This window comes from Schistocerca nitens, chromosome 3, assembly GCF_023898315.1.
Source record: "Schistocerca nitens isolate TAMUIC-IGC-003100 chromosome 3, iqSchNite1.1, whole genome shotgun sequence".
NCBI classification, from domain to species: Eukaryota; Metazoa; Arthropoda; class Insecta; order Orthoptera; family Acrididae; genus Schistocerca; species Schistocerca nitens.
This window is the reverse complement of record NC_064616.1, coordinates 376,944,122-376,962,029: the sequence shown is the minus strand read 5'-3', so window position 1 is coordinate 376,962,029 and position 17,908 is coordinate 376,944,122. Positions and strand designations below refer to the sequence as shown.

At 42.7% G+C, this 17,908-nt stretch overlaps 1 non-coding gene across 1 annotated transcript; it reads left to right on the top strand.

The window, feature by feature from the left end:
- The first annotated feature begins 475 nt into the window (after positions 1-475).
- Positions 476-550, top strand: Trnat-ugu (transfer RNA threonine (anticodon UGU)). Its single transcript has one exon. It is a non-coding gene; the product is annotated as a tRNA-Thr (tRNA).
- The last annotated feature ends 17,358 nt before the right edge of the window (positions 551-17,908 follow it).

Here is a 17,908-nt window from a genome sequence, read left to right as displayed (position 1 = left end):
TGGGACTCAACTTCTCAGGTCATCAGTCCCCTAGAACTTAGAACTACTTAAACCTAACTAACCTAAGGACATCACACACATCCATGCCCGAGGCAGGATTCGAACCTGCGACCGTAGCGGTCTCGCGGTTCCGGACTGTAGCGCCTAGAACCGCACGGCCACTCCGGCCGGCTATGACAGTGAAGTTACCTGGTCGCGTATAGCAGGTGTAGGTGAAACCAGTTAAATTATTGGATGAAATGATATAAATGGACACCCTAGCTGCAAATAGGCGTTGATGTACTTGATTGGGGACATGTTGAAAATGTGTGCCCCGACCGGGACTCGAACCCGGGATCTCCTGCCACGAGTAATGAGTATGATGGGCAAACATCTATTAGGCGCACTACGAATGTAGTGGTGTGGTCACGTTGGGAATGTGGATCTCACGGGGAGCGTGCAAGGGATAAGTCCCTGCAGACGCACTATCATCTGTGCCTGCGGTGGCTCAGATGGATAGAGCGTCTGCCATGTAAGCAGGAGATCCCGGGTTCGAGTCCCGGTCGGGGCACACATTTTCAACATGTCCCCAATGAAGTACATCAACGCCTATTTGCAGCTAGCGTGTCCATTTAATTATCATTTCATTTCTAGCAAAGCTGCATGGTCATCCACGGTAACTGTTCTTTCGGGAACAGATACTACCGTCATATATAGTTAAATTATTGGATGTTTTTACTGACCACGATTCAGCTGTGACAGTTCTAGAGTCGTTCAAAGAAAGTCTACTGTCAGCAGCGCGTAAGTCCCCAGATCATGAGCTACCGAGTATGGATTAGGATGTCCATTCATTGCGCTGTGTACAGACAGACAGTCAGGCGAAAGACTTTTTTGAACGCATCTCCTGAAAATTGTCTTGAGCAGATAGCTCTGCAGCACACAGTCAATGGAAATATCTTAGACCTTGCAGCTTCAAATAGGACGGACCTTATCGATAGTGTCAGTACAGAAACAGGGATTAGTGATCTTAATGTCATTATAGCAACTGTGTTTACGACAGAAATAAATCAGTCATGAAGGCTAGGAGAGTGTTTCTGCTAGACAGAGCAGATACGCAGTTTTTAGCGTCTAATTCAGACAGTGAACTGACATAAAAAAGGGTACAAATGGCTCTGAGCACTATGGGACTTAACTTCTGAAGTCATCAGTCCCCTAGAACTTAGAATTACTTAAACCTAACTAACCTAAGGACATCACACACATCCATGGCCGAGGCAGGATTCGAACCTGCGACCGTAGCGATCGCGCGGTTCCAGACTGAAGCGCCTAGAATCGCTCGGCCACCCCAGCCGGCCGAACTGACATTACTCGTTTCCAGTAAGATGAACGTGGATGAATTATGGGCAAAGTTTGAGTAGATTGTAAATAGTGGTCTGGAGAGTTATGTATCTAGTAAGTTCATAAAGAATAGAAAAGACCCACCATGGTTTAATATCGAAATTCGGAAGACGCGGAGGAAGCAGAGGCTGAGAACTCTCGGATCAGAAGAGAAGACACAATAACGACAAACAAAGGTTAGTCGCGATTCGTGCATCTGTGAAAAGATTAAGCATAGAACAGCTATCACCGCCACACCACACCAAAAGATCTGGCAGAGAAACCGAGAAAATTCTGGCCCTATTTCTGCCAACTGCCTTGTCAAAGAGGGCGGAGGAGCGGACAGAGGTTCAGGGCACTCTCTTGCCCTTGAGGTGGGAAACTGCCGCTAAAGGCGGAAGAATATTCAATGACCGACGGCATGAGGATGCAGAAGGCAATGAAAACCACTGCATTAACGACACATAACGTGTACCCACAGGACATGTGGCCTGTAACTGGAAAAGTGTCATTATGATCTCTCCATTGGCAAAAGATTCAGGAATAGTCCTCCATCCGGATCTCCGGGAGGGGACTGCCTAGTGGGAGATGAGCATGAGAAAAAGATCGAATAATCAACAAAATAAAAACGTTCTACGAGTCGGGGCGGGGAGTAAGAAGCTTGAATGTGGTACGGAAGCTAGAAAATTTGAAAAGGGAAATGCAAAGCCCCAGTCTAGATATAGTAGGGGGTCAGTGAAGTGAAATGCTTGAAAGAAGACAAGGATTTATGGTCATATGAGTATATCAACAACAGTAAATTGGTATAACGAGAGTAGGATACGTTATGAATAGGAAGGAAGGGCAGAGAGTGTGTTACTGTGAACAGTTCAGCGATAGGGTTATTCTTATCAAAATCGACAGGGAACCAACACCGACAACGATTGTTCAGGTATACGTGCCGAAATCGCAAGCTGAAGATGAAGAGATAGAGAAAGTATATGAGGCTATTGAAAGGGTAATATCATACGCGATGGGAGATAAATATCTAATAGTCATGGGGGACTGGAATGCTATTTCAGGGGAAGGAGTAGAAGAAAAGGTTACAGGAGAATACGGGAGGAGAGAGGAATGAGAGAGGAGAAAGACTAACTGAGTTCTGTAATAAATTCCAGCTAGCAATAGCGCGTACTCTGTTCAAGAATCGCAAGAGGAGGAGGTATACTTGAAAAAGGCCGTGTGATACAGGAATATTTCAGTTAGATTATGTCATGGTCAGATAGAGATTCCGAAATCTGGTTCTGGATTGTATGGCGTACCCAGGAGCAGATATAGACGCAGATCACAATGTAGTAGTGATGAAGGGTTGGTTGAAGTTTAAGAGATTAGTCAAGAAGAATCAATATGCAGTACTAAGGAACGACGAGCTATGCTTGAAGTTCTCTAAGGCTGTAGGTACAGCAATAAAGAATAGTCCTGTAGGTAGTATAGTTGAAGAGGAATGGACATATCTAAAAAGGGCAATCACAGAAGCAGGAAAGAAAAACATAGATACAATGAAGGTAACTGTAAAGATAACATGGGTAACAGAAGAAATACTTCAGCTGATCGATGAAAGAAGGAAGTCCATAAATGTTCAGGGAAATTCAGGAATACAGAAATACAAGTCGCTGAGGAATGAAATAATTAGGAGGTGCAGGGAAACTTAGACGAAATGGCAGCATGAAAAATGTGAAGAAATCGAAATAGAAATGATAGTCGGAATTACGGACTCACATATCGGAAAGTCAAAACAACCTCCGGTGAAATTAAAAGCAAAGGTGGTAACATTAAAAATGCACCCGGAATTCCATTGTTAAATGCACAGGAGAGAGCGGATCGGTGGATAAAGTACATTGAAGGCCTCTCTGAGGGGCAAGATTTGTCTGATATGATAGAAGAAACAAGAGTCGTTTTAGAAGAGATAGGGGATCCAGTATTAAAATCAGAATATAAGAGAGCTTTGGTGGACTTAAGATCAAATAAGGCAGAAGGGATCGATAAAATTCCATCAGAATTTCTAAAATTATTAGGGAAAGTGGCAACAAGACGACTATTCACGTTGGTGTATACACTCCTGGAAATTGAAATAAGAACACCGTGAATTCATTGTCCCAGGAAGGGGAAACTTTATTGACACATTCCTGGGGTCAGATACATCACATGATCACACTGACAGAACCGCAGGCACATAGACACAGGCAACAGAGCATGCACAATGTCGGCACTAGTACAGTGTATATCCACCTTTCGCAGCAATGCAGGCTGCTATTCTCCCATGGAGACGATCGTAGAGATGCTGGATGTAGTCCTGTGGAACGGCTTGCCATGCCATTTCCACCTGGCGCCTCAGTTGGACCAGCGTTCGTGCTGGACGTGCAGACCGCGTGAGACGACGCTTCATCCAGTCCCAAACATGCTCAATGGGGGACAGATCCGGAGATCTTGCTGGCCAGGGTAGTTGACTTACACCTTCTAGAGCACGTTGGGTGGCACGGGATACATGCGGACGTGCATTGTCCTGTTGGAACAGCAAGTTCCCTTGCCGGTCTAGGAATGGTAGAACGATGGGTTCGATGACGGTTTGGATGTACCGTGCACTATTCAGTGTCCCCTCGACGATCACCAGTGGTGTACGGCCAGTGTAGGAGATCGCTCCCCACACCATGATGCCGGGTGTTGGCCCTGTGTGCCTCGGTCGTATGCAGTCCTGATTGTGGCGCTCACCTGCACGGCGCCAAACACGCATACGACCATCATTGGCACCAAGGCAGAAGCGACTCTCATCGCTGAAGACGACACGTCTCCATTCGTCCCTCCATTCACGCCTGTCGCGACACCACTGGAGGCGGGCTGCACGATGTTGGGGCGTGAGCGGAAGACGGCCTAACGGCGTGCGGGACCGTAGCCCAGCTTCATGGAGACGGTTGCGAATGGTCCTTGCCGATACCCCAGGAGCAACAGTGTCCCTAATTTGCTGGGAAGTGGCGGTGCGGTCCCCTACGGCACTGCGTAGGATCCTACGGTCTTGGCGTGCATCCGTGCGTCGCTGCGGTCCGGTCCCAGGTCGACGGGCACGTGCACCTTCCGCCGACCACTGGCGACAACATCGATGTACTGTGGAGACCTCACGCCCCACGTGTTGAGCAATTCGGCGGCACGTCGACCCGGCCTCCCGCATGCCCACTATACGCCCTCGCTCAAAGTCCGTCAACTGCACATACGGTTCACGTCCACGCTGTCGCGGCATGCTACCTGTGTTAAAGACTGCGATGGAGCTCCGTATGCCACGGCAAACTGACTGACACTGACGGCGGCGGTGCACAAATGCTGCGCAGCTAGCGCCATTCGACGGCGAACACCGCGGTTCCTGGTGTGTCCGCTGTGCCGTGCGTGTGATCATTGCTTGTACAGCCCTCTCGCAGTGTCCGGAGCAAGTATGGTGGGTCTGACACACCGGTGTCAATGTGTTCTTTTTTCCATTTCCAGGAGTGTAGAATGTATGAGTCTGGCGACGTCCGACTTTCGGAAAAATACTATTCACCCAATTCCGAAGACTGCAAGCACAGACAAGTGCGAGAATTCACAATCAGCTTAACAGCTCATGCATCCAAGTTACTGACAAGAATAATATGCAGAAGAATGGAAAAGAAAATTGAGGTCGTGTTAGATGACGATCAGTTTAGCGTTAGGAACGGTAAAGGCACCAGAGAGGTTATTCTGACGTTAACGTTGATTATGGAAGCAAGACTAAAGAAAAATCAAAACACATTCATAGGATTTGCACACCTGGAAAAAGCGTTAGACAACGTAAAATGGTGCAATATTTTCGAAATTATGAGAAAAATAGGTGTAAGCTATACGGAGAGACGAGTAATATACAATTTGTACAAGAATCAAGAGGGAATAATGAGATTGGGTGATTAAGAATAATGCTCGGATTAAAAAGTGTGTATGACAGGGATGCATCCTTTCGCCCCTACTGTTCAATCTGAACATCGAAGAAGCAATGATAGAAATAAGAGAAAGGTTCAGGAATGGAATTAAAATTCAAGGTAAAAGGTTATTAATGACACGATTCGCTGATGACATTGCCATCGTGAGTGACAGTGAAGAAGAATTACAGGATGTGGCGAATGGAATGGACAGTCTCCTGAGTACAGGATATGAACTGAGATTAAATCGAAGAAAGACAAAAGTATGAGAAGTAGCGGAAATGAGAACAGTGAGAAACTTGACAGCAGGAATGGTCGTCACGAAGTAGATGAAGCTAAGGAATTCTGCTTCCTAGGCAGCAAAATAACCAATGACGGACGGAGCAAGGAGGACATCAAAAGCAGACTAGCATTGGCAAAAAGGGCATTCCTGGCCAAGAGAAGTGTACTAGTATCGAACGTAGGCCTTAATTTGAGGAGCCGTGTGGAGTGGCCCGCGGTTTGAGGCGTCATGTCACGGATTGTGGGGCCTCTCCCGCTGGAGGCTCGAATCCTCCCTTGGGCATGGGTATGTGTGTTGTTCTTAGGACGGGGTTAGTTAAGTAGTGTGTAAGTCTGGGGACCGATGACTTCAGAAGTTTGGTCCGTCAGGAATTCACACACATTTAATTTGAGGAAGAAACTTCTGAGAATGTACAGTCATGCTCAAAAGTATCCGAACGACCTGAATTGCATTTCGCCTGATTCGCATGCATCCCACATAACGCAGCTGTCTAGCTGGTCCTCTAATCGCTCCTTGGTATAGTCGTTTGACTATTAAAATTGTTCCAACAAGTCACCACTAGAAAACACTGCTCTGTATCGCTATAACTCAAGATGTAAAGTCATACCAAGACACTATAAATATCAGGGAACACCTTATAACAGATAAGACTGTCCTGAAGGCTTGTAAGCTCACATTTGTTGCAATAAATGACATACCTGAAAAGTTACCACTCTCATTATTACGTCAGATAGGTAATGCACGTAGTAAGTTCGTCGTATTCATGATTTCCTCTTCAAAGTAACATACCGTACTTGTTATTTAACACAAAATGACATTAAAAATTTAAGTTATTCACGAACAGCTAGTTGAGAATATGTATGAATTTCAAATGACACGACGAACCGTCTCGTTCTGCATATGGATTCAAACGCAGGTCATGCAGACTAAGATTTCGTGACTGACGGAAACTAACAGTCATTCCTGACTAGGCATACTCAGAGGGATATACCTCGATTTTAGACAGTATCAGTTCGCAAATATCAACTTAAAATTACATAACGTAAACATTTTAACGGACGCGTATTCCTACCCAGCATCTATTGTCCCTGTTAAAGATGAACGAGAGATGTTAAATATTGCTTCCTCACAAGTAACTTACTTGAAATGCCGTGAGGTAAAGCTTTGTGTTGGACAGGGATTCGAACCCTGAACCTAATCGGTTTGTTATCGAAGCACAATCAACTGTGACAAATCGGATTTTCTCGGCAGTAGCTAGATGTTTTAACTAAAATGACGAAACGAAACATAATTTTTTTCCTTCCCAGGAATCAAACCCGGCACCTATCGCTGTTATATTATAGAGAAACCGAACGTTAAATACGGGTTAGTTACACCAGCAGCGACATGTGAGCATGTTTGAAGTAGAAATAATATGACGAAGAGTTCAGTGCTGACTGGGAATCGAACACCACACATATCATTGTTGACTACACACAAACAGACGTCAGCAATCGAATTTTTCTCCACCAGCAGCTCGGAATAACATCCTTGAACTTACAGTGATCTCGCAAATAGTTATATGTCTCACTGGGAGTCAAAAACGTCAGATATCGTTAGTGTTGACAACGAATGAAAATGCATTAAAAATCAAAATTTTTATCCACCAACAGATAGGTGTTCTCATGCTAGAGCTTGATAATTCATAATGAAAACCTTAGTGCCCGGCCAAGATTCGAACCCATTCACGCGCAATATGTGGAGATGTTGAGGAATCTGCAGTTTTGAACAAACAACAAATTGTAGTCGAGCTGTATTGTCACGAAGGGATCAAATTCTGCGTTTAGGGCGGTCTGAGTTGCATTCCCAGTTCAGAACCAATTTTATCGGCATACAGAAGCTCAAAGAAAAGATGGAATAAGTGTCCTGTGACCCTACATAGCGTTTGTTTCGTCACTAGAAATGATTAACTAGTATAAGAAAGGATACTGGTGATAGAGTTTCTACATTTCGCCACACCTGACTTTATTGTGGTTCAACCTAACGTCTGCTTGGTAGAGAAGGAACATCATGCTTATTGTGAATTTCAGACCACAATTCCATTATACCTTCTTCACTTGGCGCAGCCAGAAGCGAATAGAATCTGGAGGAACTGTTGTCAACTTCTGGAGCTGCTAGCTACTAGTGTAACGGTAAGCGTCTTGCACTGTCGATGAGGCGTCGCGAGTTCTATTACAGTCGCTGCTACATTTTTTAAAACGCCTTTCTGCTGTCTGCTGAAGTTATCAATTTAATAGAACTTTGAACATAATTCCCTTCACTTTTCAACCCAAAATAGTCGCATGTTGTAAAAGGGCTAACTTCTGTGACATTTAGTTCTTTTCAGGTTTAATAGACGGCCAGGCAGCAGATGTATCTCGAAGCTTTTGTATTATGTCTGGGGAGAGCGCATCGTGCCAAAATAGTCAGAAAAGTATTTTCTACATTAGCTGTCGTCTGGTAGTGTCATTTTATTCTTCTTCAAACCTTGTTTGACAGCTTTAACTCAGAACAAGTTTTCTACATGCATGTAATCAATAAACTGCATGTGCATTGTCAGACTGTTATCGATAACATCAGAGAATTCGCATATATCGTTGATGATTAATTTCTCTCTCATGTGTTGTTTTAACAACACTAAAAGAAACCTTACGAAAATTGAGCACTGTATTATAAGAAATAAAATAAAACTACCCACGATAACCTTACGACGAAAGTCTGTTTTAATAAAACTGAGTATCTATACACAAGCGTGCCTCTATCGGCACGAATTAGTAAAATACTACTCACTTAGAATTCGATTGGGTCTGTGTTTAATTGGTATGCTGTGTCATACTCAACAGGTATGCAAATGTGGCATTTAATAAATAAAGTTACGTATTCCTAGGAACCCAAAATTTGCTCGTCAGCAGCGGAAAGAGGCGTTACCTGTTGTGCAGCATTGTAAGTTTTTCACCATTGCACTATGAGCTGAAAGTATATCTTTCAATTTGCTTATCGATGTTTGATCTGACTGCTTGTAGCTCTTTCACAGATGGGATAAAAATGTTACAGTTAGCGAGACTGGTACCGCGAAACGTCACAGACACTTTTCCATGGGTCAGTACGCCACCACAAGGCCAGCGAAGAAGTATCTGTTGTGCATTCCTCTTACAAGGCCAGTAGTGGCTAGAACTCGTAATCCGCTATTAAAAATACGAGATTAGTTGCGATTTCCACGCGCAACGACTTTCATGGGCTGAAAACGGCAAATTTACAATCTTCTGTTACACCTCAAACGATAACAACTCAGATTATGCAATGGAAATGACAGGAATTATCAAGTGGATTTTGAGGCTTAATTCCGTGCACACCAGGAAGTAACTCTTCGATCACAGTGTTGCCAAACATATCTTACCTTGTTGCCAAATCTCAGTTACATTACCAGCAGGAAGAAGACGAACTGATGTGATCCTACAGCGGGCTGGGTTCAAATGGCTCTGAGCACTATGGGACTCAACTGCTGAGGTCATTAGTCCCCTAGAACTTAGAACTAGTTAAACCTAACTAACCTAAGGACATCACAAACAACCATGCCCGAGGCAGGATTCGATCCTGCGACCGTAGCGGTCTTGCGGTTCCAGACTGCACCGCCTTTAACCGCACGGCCACTTCGGCCGGCAGCGGGCTGGGATGTGACCATAGTTGGGGTCTCAAGGACGCGGCTGCTACGGCCTGGAATATGTAATGCGTCTGATTCGCATTTCTGTAACTAGGTTAGGGACTGGAGTGCAGTTATTAATAATACTCAGAACTGACCACTAACTATCATAAATCAGTGGGTTCACGGGTTCGATTCCCGGCGTGGTCAGGTATTTTGTCTGCCTCGTGATGACTGGGTGTTGTGTGCTGTCCTTAGGTTAGTTAGGATTAAGTAGTTCTAAGTTCTAGTGGACTGATGACCATAGATGTTAAGTCCCATAGTGCTCAGAGCCATTTGAACCATAAATCAGTAACTCTAATTGTTGTTTTTATATTTCTCTCGTTACTAAACGCAAAACTGAGAAATTCATTCACGGACGTTTTCGTGCCTCGCCGATAGTCGAGCACAACTAACAACAATAAAAAGTGTGTGTGTGTGTGTGTGTGTGTGAGAGAGAGAGAGAGAGAGAGAGAGAGAGAGAGAGAGAGAAATAAAAAAGAATGAGAGAGAGTATAAAATCTGTTGTACAGAAATTGAATACTGGTATGTAAAGAAACATTCATTAAAATGACACGTTCCACATCATTACGAAATGTCGTATTCATGATCTATGGAACAAGTATTAATCTAATCTAATCTGATCATATCATATTGCTGATTAGCCATGAACAGTCATGAATTACCGAAATTTTCGCCTATATCAGTAATTAAATCTAAACTTGAAAATAAAAGACGACACTTTTTGTAATAAACCGGGACTGCTATCAAGACCCTTTCATCCCTGTTAACTAACCACGAAAGATGTCTGATACACCTCAGTTCAGAAGTAACAAAGTGTGTATGCATTTAAAGACGAAGCTCATGATATGAAATTCTGTGACGGAGATGCGAACCCAATACGTAATCGGATTGTTAACTAAGTAAAATCAAATGTTACGTATCGGATTTTCTTGCCAGCTGCTAGGTGTTTGAATCTAACATAAGGATACAACTTTTTGTGCCTGAGCGCAATCGAACCGCACTGCTATCGTTCTTCTTTATCGTCCACGAATGTAGCTTAAGTATGAACTGCTTACTCACCAACAGTAAGATGTGTGCGTGTTTGACCAGAAGTTGTTGGCAACACATGAACAGACATTAAAAATGCATGTTAATTTTCACTAGCAGGCCGGTGTGCACCTGATAGGGCTTGAAATGAAATTATGAATAATTTTGTACTGGATCCGGATTCGGAGCCACATAGTTACCTTTGGAGGAGACCTAGAGAATATTGCAGTCTTGGGAAAAGGAACGAAATGATTGAACTATACTGTTCCGAGAGATTCAGATCCTCGAAAGAGCAGATACGAATTCGAATCACAGTCCAGCACCAAATTTTCCAACGTCTCTAGTTCAATCAAGTAGAAGTAAAATAACAGCCCTGTTCCTTTAAATGGCTATCGGTTCATCAAATAAAATAAAATTTTCAAATGTAAGTAAGTCTACTGGTGACAGTATTTCTGTTGACAATGACCACCTATGTCATTTCCCAACGTAAACCGGCTCTGCCCATTTTCTAATGAAGGAACGTTATGTGTAATGCGTATTCTGGATTATAACATCTTTCTCTTGAGTTTACCAGAGGTAAAGTAAATCTGTTTGTGCCTCTTAAAAGTAAATGCCTGAACCCACGCATTGTTCTTGTGATAGTTCGTTCCACCAGACCATTGTGGCCACATTTCCCAGCCATAGGCGTGTGCTGAAACGGATGATGTGCTTAGCTTACAAAATTAGTCACGGTGAAAAAAATGCGAGTCTATTAAATGGTTAAGTAGAAGCAAGCTTCTGACGTGGAGATTACGCAGTTCTCATGTCAGCAGGATGTAAAGACTCTTCTGTGCATCATAGCCTCGATGTGAAGCCATTTGGAAATTTTCACTATTTCAGCAAATTTCTTAGTTCGAGAAAATCCACTGTGAAGTGTGAAGTTACCGGATAATTCGATTATTACCATCATTATTACTATCATTTTCTTCATACCGCTGCTTTAACCCATGTGCTTGAAGATCATTTAATGCCTTTTGGTCATTATAGAAGTAGTTGCCCAAGAAAAGGTTCTTTCCCTTTTCATGTTAATATCAAACATCAGCAATTACTCGTAGTTTACATTAAAACTGAAGTAATTGATGAATACGTTACTTGATAACAAAAACGCGCTGCCCCTCTTCATTTACTTGCGCCTAGAAATGGCTGTCGAATACTGCCAAACCAAAAGCCAAGGGATCTTACTGCATTCCGATATACGTCGCTGTCAGTTCTTCGATATGATTTGGTCGACGTGGCCTGTTTCAAGTTGTGTATGACAGAAAATGTTTTAGAAAATCAATTGTTTTCCTTTGCAATAAACAGAAAGATTTTCATTCTAAGTTATCCAAATCCAAAATGTTCGCAATACTAGATGAAATTTAATTATCGCTTCTATAATGTAGGAAAGTATTTCACAGTTGCATAACCCGCATCCGACTCATTGTCCTTAGTCGCTGACCATAAATTCTAGCTCAGAGTGACACCAGTTTAAGTAATCCAAAAGTAGCGAAGACTGTATGCCAGTGCTCTTTCTCACCGGAAAATATGTAATTCACTCATTGGGCTCCGTAAGTACACTGTAACAGTAATTTCTGTGTGTATGCAATGCATACGGATTGTAGAATTTAGTGGTGCTCTTTCTTACACTTCTGTATACAATACGCCTGAGCTAAACGGGACCTTTATCATTACAGGCCCTGGGCGGTGCAACATCATACTGACAACAGTAATGTGCTTATACTGACAACTTCGCTGTTCGTTCTACCTGATTTTGTAATCATTTAAATAAAACAACATGACCTTCTAGTGGGAGACATTTCGTCCCCCTTTTCCTTCTGTGAAATTTGTCAGTAAGCTTTTTTCCTTCCAACCAGCGAAATGCGGCAGAGTATGACCGGTAAACGATTCACAAACCAGACGATTTCGTTAAACATTGGCGTAGCTGAAGGAATTTAGTTTCTTCTTAAATCGTCTTTTGCAGCAACGTTCACAGATATCTCAAATCGGAAAAGCTCTTTATCCAGATACGAAGGTTTTAAAACAAACTTCCCACAGTATCAGGTTGATGTTTTCGTCTGACAGCACTGCGTAAGTATTTTGTCTGAAAGGTATCACAAGTAGTGTTCCTGTAGCTGTAGGAATCATTGGCTGTAAACGAGTTTAACACCAATGGGTACAGAACTGCTAAATATTCAGCATGATTATCAACCTAAGTCTGCGTTCATCCACAAACTGAGGCGTATTTGTAATATTGAAGCTAGACTGTGTATCCTTGTCTTCCTTGAGTGGGCATTGAAAGGCGTTTACACACACGTATACGAGGATAATCCCAAAAATAAGGTCTCCTAAGGGACACGCAAGTGCCAACGCAGGCACAAACGGAGATCCTAATTTTAATGCCAAGCAGAAACCACAGTGTTGGCTGCATGGTGGTAAGGTGATAAAGAGCAAGATTACGTATATAAAGGTCTCAGGTTCGATCCCTCGTCAGTCCCACGTTTTTTATGTGCCATTTTACACTTATTTCCCCTCGGGCAGTGTTTTTCGATGTGAAATATTTCGAGCTGCACTGTGGTCCGAAAGCCACGTTAAACTGTAGATTCACCTATTAACTGGCTAGGTAAGTCAACTCAAAGGTCGGAGGAAAGCGACGGCATACCACCTCCAACAAGACCGTGCCTATTAAAGCACCGTAGTGTTCAAACAACTCTTCCGACTGATGACTGCTTTACTTTCTATGGGTTCCAAAATTAATGTTCTTCGGGTTATCAACATTTTTGTGTTTTCATGCTGTAGCTTTGATACCAGTAACCGTAAGTAACTGGCCGAGCACTGTCACCTTTCGAGTTGTCAAGGTGGTAGACGACGATGCTGTCGACCCCGGTTACACTCTTGGTCATGGCTTTGTTTCAGTCGAATACCTCTATGTTCCTTTCTGCGTATTTCAAGATATACTTTTATACAGTTGGTACGCATCCAAATTGATATCTGATAGAGCTGTATTGCCAGCCGTTGTGGCTGTGCGGTTCTAGGCGCTTCAGTCTGGAACCGCGTGACCACTACGGTCGCAGGTTCGAATCCTGCCTAGGGCATGGATGTGTGTGACGTCCTTAGGTTAGTTAGGTTTAAGTAGTTCTATGTTCTAGGGGACTGATGACCTTAGAAGTTAAGTCCTATAGTGCTCAGAGCCATTTGAACCATAGAGCTGTATTCAGCAACATGAATCAGATATGTTTTCCGTGCAATATATCGGACAACACGTCAGCGCAGCGAGATTTCGTTTGTGTGTTGCGCATGGTGCAAGAAATATTTGTGTTTTGCTTGCTTCTCTGATACGTTTCACCCCACTGAATGCGAGCAAACTCACGAATAGACTGTTATTAACTGGAATTTCGCAATAAAACACTTAAAAGTTGTATTTTTGCATTATGTATCCGATGAAAATAACTGTAAACGGGTTAAATGCCTACTTGCTTATTATTCGCGCTTCTCGATGCTTTCCTCAAAAAATAAAAGTAAAAATAAAAAGAGAGAGAGAGAGAGACAGAGAGAGAAAACAGGAATTTATTTCAAATATCAGCTCAGTGACGCCATTTTCGTCTCGTGATGTAAAGCAACGATAGTTGATTGGTAATATCTCATTGTACTAGCGATATGTATGGCTACAGACCTCTTTCTTTTCTCTCTGCAAAAAACCAGATCAGAATTCAGTAACAAAGTGGTAAGAACACCTACGCAGTGCGCCAATTAAACACTCAGCCTTTCTTGGTTATTTTGTTAATCGTCTGTAATGCAGTAAACATCCTTGAGTATTGATTTGTTATTAATACCATTGTTATTATTATTCGTCACCTCACAACAGCTTTCCTATCACTCAATACCGCAGATGCACGTAACGAATGGATCAGGATGAATGGAATGTGGGATGTTTCGTCACGGAGAATATACACATTTATCTCGGCGTCTTGTGTTCAGGGTAATATGAAACTCTCAATAAGAGAAGACGACAATGGGATGCCGGTGATGCAGGCAATAACACCCAACTATTTCTGTCGACTTAACACCATGCCGACAGACAAATTGGCGTCTCATGTGTTTTGATTATAATTCGTTAGCCTTCTTACGACCTCGTTTTAATATCCCGTGGGAGCAGGCGTAATATTTTGCTTTTTGAACACTGAACAATAACACACAAAGATAGTAGATGGAATGATACAAAGAAACAATCAGACTCATGGGTGTGGATCCAGTTCATCATTAGAAGACTAAACAAGAGGGAAACATTACGAAAGCAATAAATACGCTGGTTAGTACACATTATTTGAATGGATCTGAAGATGAAAAAGCCCAGATCTGCACAGTGCCCCTCACCTGCACTTTAGTTTCTGTCTTAAGGGGCATAATTTTTAGTTTCTTCTCTTCTGAATTTTCAAATGAATTGATTATTATGTGGTATAGAATAATCAGTTAACTGTGTTTTTTACAGCTTCCATTCGCAACAAAATTTTTCTACATTCTCGTGCATTTCATGAAATTCTACTTGTATGATCCCAAGACTTCACATAGATGCAATCGGTTTCGAGGTGCAAAATATTTGTTATCTTACTTTTCTTGAAAGCTGGGAAAAGTTGAATTCCAAAGACTTTTTATTGTACTGAAATAATCTTTTGTCACAAAGTAACAAGGTAAGTCGTTTATTCGTATATATTTTGTGGGAAACTGTAATCGTGATGGAAGATTACACACCTGAATGTTTGACACAACTGGTAGGAGAAAACGCAGCATATTAACCAAACCCCGTGCCTCCTCTCCGTATCCTCCTATGACACCATCACGTGATTCTCCTCCTATAGCGCTACAGAGCTGTTCCTAGCACAGTTGAGAATTGGCAACATCGTCACAAACATTTGGCAACACTGTGACAGTGCAATCACTTCCGCGTATGGTACGGAATTGACTCGCTAATTTACTTGATATTCCCTTTCCATTTGAATGACTCGTGCTGTATAATCCTCATGTAAACTAAGACACAGAGACAGAAAATTCAATTTTTTGAATAATGGAATGCTATTCTTCGCGTAAGTGACAACTTTTATTATCGTTCACGATGCGTTATGAGGCTGAGAGCCCAATACCATGATGAGAGTGCCATACCGGTAGCAGTGTGTCCGTAGCCCTATGGTACTGCCTGTGTATAGTGTTGCAATGCTTGAAGGAGTCATCAGTTCCAACTGTGGCAGAGGCCATCGTCTCCAAAATATTTTCCGCGGTTTATTTTATGGAGCTGCGAATTTCCAGAAAAAATTCTGTAACGAAATCAGATTAAAACTTTCATGCATCAAATCCTCATGGCAGCTTGACTCAGTTAGTTGTGTAATGGTCATAGATATCGGCTTTCTGACTGCCAAGCTGCTTCGCAATACAAGCGTCTCTGAAGAATCTCTAATCGACCGTCAACGATACGAAATTCAATACTGATCTTCACTTAAGACTCACATGCCAGGGTGATAAGTACGAAGGAAATGAATTGATAAGCAAATTGCAAGAAATACTTTCAGCTCATAGTGCAATGGTGAAAAACTTGCAATGCTGCACAACAGGTAACGCCTCTTTCCGCTGCTCACGAGCAAATTTTGGGTTCCTAGGAATACGTAACTTTATTTATTAAATGCCACATTTGCATACCTGTTGAGTATGACACAGCATACCAATTAAACACAGACCCAATCGAATTCTAAGTGAGTAGTATTTTACTAATTCGTGCCGATAGAGGCACGCTTGTGTATAGATACTCAGTTTTATTAAAACAGACTTTCGTCGTAAGGTTATCGTGGGTAGTTTTATTTCATTTCTTATAATACAGTGCACAATTTTCGTAAGGTTTCTTTTAGTGTTGTTAAAACAACACATGAGAGAGAAATTAATCATCAACGATATATGTGAATTCTCTGATGTTATCGATAACAGTCTGACAATGCACATGCAGTTTATTGATTACATACATGTAGAAAACTTGTTCTGAGTTAAAGCTGTCAAACAAGGTTTGAGGAAGAATAAAATGACACTACCAGACGGCAGCTAATGTAGAAAATACTTTTCTGACTATTTTGGCACGATGCGCTCTCCCCAGACATAATACAAAAGCTTCGAGATACATCTGCTGCCTGGCCGTCTATTAAACCTGAAAAGAACTAAATGTCACAGAAGTTAGCCCTTTTTCCACATGCGACTATTTTGGGTTGAAAAGTGAAGGGAATTATGTTCAAAGATCTATTAAATTGATAACTTCAGCAGACAGCAGAAAGGCGTTTTAAAAAATGTAGCAGCGACTGTAATAGAACTCGCGACGCCTCATCGACAGTGCAAGACGCTTACCGTTACACTAGTAGCTAGCAGGTCCAGAAGTTGACAACAGTTCCTCCAGATCTTCCGCATTCCACAGTGCTGTGTGAGAATGCAAAAGGCCGGATCTAGACTTCTGAGAGGCAGACAGTTACAGCTTTTCTTTTGCACTGCACGACGGTTGCAACAAACAGATACCGCAATAGAGTAGCTCAAATGGAAAGGAACACTTCCTATTTAAATTTCTGCATCCTACACTGTTGGCAGTTCTGTGTAGGTGGTAGTTACGTTATTTTATTTCGGTGATTACCAAAGAGAGTCGAATGTATGCACTTGATAGCCGAGGCAGCTAGTTCATGGCGATTCGGTCAACCAAGTAAATAACTGTACTGAACATGCTGCAAACAACTACAAGGAGCCTGTGTGTCAGAGTTCTCATCGAGTGTACCGCATAGGTGTTATGGTAGGAAAGTGAGTAACAGGCAAGAGGATTTAGTGGTCTGTTGGATTGGTGATAGTTTCATATACTGACGGTCTAGGTTCGATTTCACCTTCCTCCGATGATTCTTAATAGGGAGACACAGATTCTATTCGCTTCTGGCTACGCCAAGTGAAGAAGGTATAATGGAATTGTGGTCTGAAATTCACAATAAGCATGATGTTCCTTCTCTACCAAGCAGACGTTAGGTTGATCCACAATAAAGTCGGGTGTGGCGAAATGTACACTCCTGGAAATTGAAATAAGAACACCGTGAATTCATTGTCCCAGGAAGGGGAAACTTTATTGACACATTCCTGGGGTCAGATACATCACATGATCACACTGACAGAACCACAGGCACATAGACACAGGCAACAGAGCATGCACAATGTCGGCACTAGTACAGTGTATATCCACCTTTCGCAGCAATGCAGGCTGCTATTCTCCCATGGAGACGATCGTAGAGATGCTGGATGTAGTCCTGTGGAACGGCTTGCCATGCCATTTCCACCTGGCGCCTCAGTTGGACCAGCGTTCGTGCTGGACGTGCAGACCGCGTGAGACGACGCTTCATCCAGTCCCAAACATGCTCAATGGGGGACAGATCCGGAGATCTTGCTGGCCAGGGTAGTTGACTTACACCTTCTAGAGCACGTTGGGTGGCACGGGATACATGCGGGCGTGCATTGTCCTGTTGGAACAGCAGGTTCCCTTGTCGGTCTAGGAAT